The sequence below is a fragment of the Scylla paramamosain genome, chromosome 16, assembly GCF_035594125.1.
Source record: "Scylla paramamosain isolate STU-SP2022 chromosome 16, ASM3559412v1, whole genome shotgun sequence".
Taxonomy (NCBI): Eukaryota; Metazoa; Arthropoda; class Malacostraca; order Decapoda; family Portunidae; genus Scylla; species Scylla paramamosain.
In genome coordinates this window covers 22,983,766-22,991,265 of record NC_087166.1, presented here as the reverse complement: position 1 = coordinate 22,991,265, position 7,500 = coordinate 22,983,766, and positions in this window count along the sequence as shown.

Sequence of the window (7,500 nt, the reverse complement as noted above, 5' to 3'; positions counted from 1 at the left end):
ATTTTTTTTTTGGGTGGGAACGGGGAAGGGAATGGGAAGCGGCAATATGTGGCGGCTTTTTTGCGCCATTTTTTGCCCGTGGCGGCTCTCCCTAATGCATAAATAAAGTGCGGCCACATCTACATAACATAAGACTGAGCAGCACCATAAACAGCGAACTGCATAAAAGAAAAAAAGAATATTGTATAAAGAACCAACCGTGTCTTACAGTTTAGAAGAATTTATTGGCAGGATAAAGGCTGAGGCATCAAGCAGGTGGCGTCACTCCACAGCGCCCTCTAACCCTGCCAATACAACACACTAAATCTAACCCAACTCGCCAATACAATCAAATAAACCTAACCTTACCTGCCATTATTAGACACTAAATATAACCTAACGTAACAATATAGCACACTAAACCTAACCTAACCTAACCTAACCTAACCTAACCTAACCTAACTAAACCTAACCTAATCTAACCTAACTAAACCTAACCTAACCTAACCTAACCTAACCTAACCTAACCTAACCTAACTAAACCTAACCTAATCTAACCTAACTAAACCTAACCTAACCTAAACCTAACCTAACCTAACCTAACCTAACCTAACCTAACTAAACCTAACCTAATCTAACCTAACTAAACCTAACCTAACCTAACCTAACCTAACCTAACTAAACCTAACCTAACTAAACCTAACCTAACCTAACCTAACCTAACCTAACCTAACCTAACCTAACTAAACCTAACCTAACCTAACCTAACCTAACCAAACCTAACCTAACCTAACCAAACCTAACTAACCTAACTTAACGTAACAATACAACACACTAAACCAAACCTAATCTAACTTAATCTTCCAATACAAGACACTAAACCTAACCTAACCTACCCTGCCAATACAGCACACTGAACCTAACCTAACTTAACCTATCATTACACAACACGAAACTCCAGGAAATCTTTTGCTTGCACTTGAACCGTCAGCATTACCATTACCTCCAGTGTGTAACATCTCCCCCACACTCCTGCTATGTACCGTACACTGCCCCCTCTCTAGTAGTGCCACCTTCATTTACTTTCCCACCGCTGTATTGACCCTATTGCCGCATCATCAGCCAAGCCAATCACTTCAGTCATTACTTCCATTGTTACTTAATACTTTCGCCATCCACTTTCTTTCCTCTCCCTTCCAGTCTGTCTTAATATTTATTTTGTTTCTTCTGTATTTTCTCTGTCAGCAGTTACGTACTTTTATTAACTTTCAGAGCTGACACGGGCTTTCAAGAGGATCATTCATGAAAACAGCAATAACTTCCAGCAGATCCTGTTAAACTATCTCACGAACCATGAAAACACGTTATGAAAACACTATCTTCTGCTGCAGTCGGTTAAACTATCAGTAGAATCATGAAGACTTCCTTGAGAAAAAAAGAATAAAGCTTGTTGAAAGAAATCGAGCAACGAGGCATGAGCGTCAGAGAATGCGGTGCCAGGAGTGAGGCGAGAAGAGGTCTGTAGATGCACTTGCCTTAGCCACCAGCGAGAGGAAGCCACGAGGACACCAACCTGGAGAGAGACAAAGTGAATTAATGAAATGTTTGAGTGCAAAAAAATAAAATAAATAAATGAATAAATAAATAAATAAATAAATAAAATAATGACGAAACAAGCAATAAAACGATAAAGTAAATAAATAAATACATGAATACTAACAAATAAGTTACAAAATCAATACAAATTAGCATAGAATGGCCAGAAATTCATGTAGGAAATTAACACACACACACACACACACACACACACACACACACACACACACACACAGGTATATACAATCTCTCTCTCTCTCTCTCTCTCTCTCTCTCTCTCTCTCTCTCTCTCTCTCTCTCTCTCTCTCTCTCTCTCTCTCTCTCTCTCTCTCTCTCTCTCTCTCTCTCTCTCTTTGGCGGTGAATTGAAGCAAAGAAAAGGAAAGGATACATGAAGGGAAAGAAGAGGGAAGGATGAGAAAAGAAACTAGAAAAAATAAATAAATGAAGAAAGGAAGGATCAAACGAACGAAGGAAAGGGTGGAAAAAGAGCGAATAGAATGAAAAGAGGAAAGATAAAAAGAATAGGAAGAAAAAAAGAAAAGGGATACGAGAGGACGAGAAAAAAAATATTGGATAGGAATGAATGAATGGAATGGAAGGTGAAGGAAAGAAAAGAAAGAAAAAAGGAGAAAAAAAAAACTATTATCATTCTTTCTCTTTCTCTTACCTCTCGTTCTCCTCTTTGTTCTCTTCCTACTCTCTTTACTTTATTTATTCCTTCCTTTCTCTTCTCTCTTATCCTCCTCCTTTGTTACCCTCATCACATCTCTCTTTACTCCCTCTTCTTTACATTTCTCACCTACTCTCTCCCTCTTCCTCTGTCTCCTAAACCTGTTTCCTCATATCTCTCTCTCTCTCTCTCTCTCTCTCTCTCTCTCTCTCTCTCTCTCTCTCTCTCTCTCTCTCTCTCTCTCTCTCTCTCTCTCTCTCCGTTCAGTTTAAGGTGGCGGAGAGACTGTGACAAAGGGAAAGAGGGAAACGTGTCTTATATTTTAATAATAATGTTGTCTAATCCAGTTTTTCCCTTTCCTCCTCCTCCTCCTTCTCCTCCTCCTCCTCCTCCTCCTCCTCCTCCTCCTCCTCCTCCTCCTCCTCCTCCTCCTCCTCCTCCTCCTCCTCCTCCTCTTCTTCTTCTTTCTCCTCCTCATCATCGTCCGCCTCTATCTCACTAATGGACAAAGCCAATTAGTTTCCCGTGACCCACACACCCACACACACACACACACACACACACACACACACACACACACACACACACACACACACACGAGTATTAAGGTCACTGCATACGACTGTGAAATTGACCTCTCTCTCTCTCTCTCTCTCTCTCTCTCTCTCTCTCTCTCTCTCTCTCTCTCTCTCTCTCTCTCTCTCTCTCATTCTTCTTCTCTTAATACACTTCAAATTACTTAACAAAAGAGGACTGGTCACTATCCAGTCTTCCTCTTCCTCCTCCTCCTCCTCTTCCTCTTCCTCTTCGTATTTCTCCTCCTCCTTTTCTTCTGCTCTTTCTTTTTCTTCAGTCTTTCTTTCTTTCCTTCCTCCTCTTCCTCGGTCTCCTATCCTTTAGTTTTCTTCCCTCCCTTCGTTCACCACCACTTCCACCACCACCACCACCACCACCTCCTCTTCCTCCTCCTCCTCCTCCTCCTACTACTACTACTTCTACTACTTCCTTGGTCTTCCTCTCTGGTTCTCCTTTTCCTTTTTCCTAATTCTCCTTTCTTTTTTCTTCCTCCTTTTCCTCGCCCTCCTTCTGCTCTTCCTTTCTCCTCCTCCTGCTCTTCCTTCTCCTCTTCCTCCTGCTCTCCCTTCTCCTCATCATCATCTTACGCATATTCCTTCTTCCATGTCTCTCCTCTGTCTCGTATTTTCCTCCTCCTCCTCCTCCTCCTCCTCCTCCTCCTCCTCCTCCTCCTCCTCCTCCTCCTCCTCCTCCTCCTCCTCCTCCTCCTCCAGGCCAGTCGTGCGTCTAGCTCCAGCAATTACCGGCATAAAGGCAGACCACTTGCAGCGGGAGGAGAGCGGGAGGAGGTGGGAGGATGCAACGGAAAGGGAGAGCGGGGAGAGGAGAGCTGGGAGGAGAGAATGAGACGTGGTAGGGAAAGGAGAGTGGGGAGGAACGGGAGGTGGAAGGGGTGAGAGAAAGCAGCGGGAAGAGAGAGGGAGGAGAGGAGTGAGGAGGGATGCGGCACGTGGGTGATGGTGGGGAGGGAGGGGGAGAGGAAAGATGGAAATGAGACCCACGTGTTGCAGGGTGATGGGTACGTAGCGGGGTGACTAAGGGCGGGGTGAGTGGGAAGCGGGCAGTGGGTGGTGGGAGGGAAGAACAAGGACAGGACACGGCAGGCACACCCACACACCTCCCAGACACTTACTGTATTCTGAAACATTTCTGCTCGCACCGCCACTACACTCAAAAGGCTCTAGTTAATGTTACAAGGGTTTTTAATGATGTTTTTACATTTCTAGTGAGAGATAAACACGATTTCCACATTGTTAACAAGAGGAAGAGTCTTGAGAACTCGACTAATCATTTCTGTGGCCTTTGAAAATTGTCGTGGTGAGAGAGCGAAGTGTTTCAGAATATACAGACACATCGATATGGAAGAGAAGAATGACTGGAAAAATAACCAAACTGAACGTAATTAGAAGGATGAGACGAGGCTGGAGAAGAGAAGAGATAGCACAGACTTGAGATTCAGACCTGTATATTCAAGAACTACATTAGCGATGGCACGGCTTCTCCCAGGCGATTATCCTAGTGACAGCGTAGAATCCTTGCTAACGTAATACCAGAATCACGAAACCACCTTTAAAAACCCAAATACCTTCCATTACAGCCTGTTAAAATCACGATAAGACACCAAAACGTTTAAGAACATGGAAATTGGAGGTTTAAATGGGGAAGAGGTGGAGAGCAGAGGTTTTACTGGGAAGACTAGCAAAGATCAGTAAGTCTTTATGAATATGAGAGAAGCTGCAGGAAAAGAAGATTCGAGTTTGTAAAGATTAAGTAATATAGTGGAATTTAAGAGTTTACTAAGGATCTGAAGGTCAGTTGCTGTTTGATCTTTGCCGAGAGAGAGAGAGAGAGAGAGAGAGAGAGAGAGAGAGAGAGAGAGAGAGAGAGAGAGAGAGAGAGAGAGAGAGAGAGAGGAGGGGGTAAGGCAAGCGATCTCTTTTCTCTCTCACCTTTGCTCGCTCTCTCTCTCTCTCTCTCTCTCTCTCTCTCTCTCTCTCTCTCTCTCTCTCTCTCTCTCTCTCTTCCCTTTAATCTTGTTTCTCATATTACCAGTCGACCAGTCTATCTATCCATTTATCTATCTACCTATCTATCAGTCTATTCTATTCTTTCCTTCTCCTCTTTCATCCTTGCTTTCTTCTCTTCCTTCCCTTTATTTGCGTTTCCTGTACATTCTTTTCTTTCTATCTATCCTTCCACGTCTCAATTATTCCCCTTCCTCTCTCCTCTTATTTCTTTTCCTGGTTTGTTTCTTGTTTCAATCTATCCTTCCTTCCTTTATTCTTTCCTCCCTCCTTTACTTTCTCTCTTTTTTTCTTTCCATTCCTCATTCTTTCCCTTCCGTCTCTCTCTTGCCCTCCTGCAGTGATTCCTCCACACACACACACACACACACACACACACACACACACACAATGCCTCCCTCGTCTTTACAATACTTTATTTTTTTTTTATTATTTTCCTTTCCACCTTTAAATCACCACCACCACAACCACCACCACCACCACCACCATCACTGCCACCACCACCATTATGTGAGTTGCACTGGTCCCTTTTATCAGAGGAGGAGGAGGAGGAGGAGGAGGAGGAGGAGGAGGAGGAGGAGGAGGAGGAGGATCAGATATAGACCAAATATACCTCCCAGTGAGTCTTCTCTCTCTCTCTCTCTCTCTCTCTCTCTCTCTCTCTCTCTCTCTCTCTCTCTCTCTCTCTGAACCATTACCGCCACGCGCTGAAGAGATAAAAAGTGAAATATATATTGTTTCCATATGTTCACTCTTTCCCTCTTTCTTTTCCTCTCTTTTTCCCTCTCCCTTTTTCCCCCACGCGGTGTTTGTTTCACTAGAAGTTAAAGAAAACGGATTTATCTGTTGATAATGTTATAAAAAGTAAAGTAATAGAAAAATAAACCAGGTAATAGGTGCTTTAAGCTGCGGGGCAACTTAAAGGACCTTCCACCAGCGGTTGGGGGGATCCTAATTTTTAGATGCGTCACAGACCTGTTGGTCATACGGAGCCTGCCTGCACACGCCACGCCAAGTGTTGCGCCGCCATGATGGGTGCGGCGAGTGAGATGTTGCTATAAATGACTATGTGTTTTCAATATGTGGAGCTTTATCTGCATGCTGATCACACTGTCGTGTTCAAGAGAGTTTTTCCTACTTGATGTAATAACAGATTTCAGCATTTAATAATTAACTGATGAAAATGGCGAGCATAAGTAAAACATGCTATAAACATTTGTTTAACATCTTCACTGTCAAACTCGTCGTGATACCATTTTATTCTTTTTTGTTTTGTGAATTTTTACAAAACATCTTGATTGTACAGTCACTGGCGAGTCTGATGGTGTCAACCAAACTGGCTGTCCCGTATATGAAGTGAGTAATGGCATATAATTCGCGCAGTTTGCGCTCGACAAGTTGAAATGTGCAAATTACGGCAAAGCGGTGAGTCTACAGGAAAAAATGTCATAAAATAAGAAAGATGCGCCGTCAAAAGTCACCTACTGGGAGATGTTTGCGAGACTGAAATCGCAATTTTTATATGCAATGTGCACCAAAAGGTGCTGCTGGCCAAACCATCCTTGTACCCTCCAGGGGCCAGGCGGAGCGCTGGGTTGTAGGGAAGTGTGCTAACAAAATTAGAAGCCCCTCACTCCGCTCGGGGAATAAATAACTAAATAAATGCAGTAAAGGACTGAAAAATAAAAATAAAGTGTTTATTTTGATTTCTCCTGTAGGAATCTCTCTCTCTCTCTCTCTCTCTCTCTCTCTCTCTCTCTCTCTCTCTCTCTCTCTCTCTCTCTCTCTCTCTCTTACTGAAGATTACTGGGCTACCCTCAGGTGGTCTTACACACACACACACACACACACACACACACACACACACACACACACACACACACACACACACACACACACACACGAGCGGATGTACCCTGATTGATGCTGATGCTGCTTCTTCTCCTCCTCCTCCTCCTCCTCCTCCTTAACCTCCACGTCCTCCTCCTGACCTCTCATACACTCGCAGTCAATCACAACAATCTGTCTAAATAAAGGGAATATTTTCTATCTGCTTTTATTATTGTTTCTCTATCATTTTTTTTTTTAACCTTTTCATCTCTAACTTTTTTCTCTACTACTACTACTACTACTACTACTACTATATACCAATAACATCTTCACACCACCACCACCACCACCACCACCACCACCACCACCACCACCTTACCTGCCGACACCCTCCTGCTCACCTAAGTAATTAGCTCTCACCTCACCTGAGTTACCTTCGCATCCCTGCCTCTCTCATTATACCAACACTCTCTCTCTCTCTCTCTCTCTCTCTCTCTCTCTCTCTCTCTCTCTCTCTCTCTCTCTCTCTCTCTCTCTCTCTCTCTTCCTCCTCCTCTCCATCCCTTCCCTTCTCTTACTTTACATCGTCCTCTTCATCCGTCTTCTCTTCCTTTACTTTTCCTTCTCCTCCATTCCTTTCCTTCCCTTATTTCTTCTGTTCATCCGCCTCCTTCTCTTTTCCCCTTTCGTCCTTCTCTTATTTTGTCTTATCATCTCTTTTCTATTTTTTTTTATGTTCTCCCTCCCTCCATCCCTCTCTTTTCCTTCCTCTCTTCCTGGCCCCTTCCATCCTTCTCTTTCCTTCAATTTATCCATCATTCCC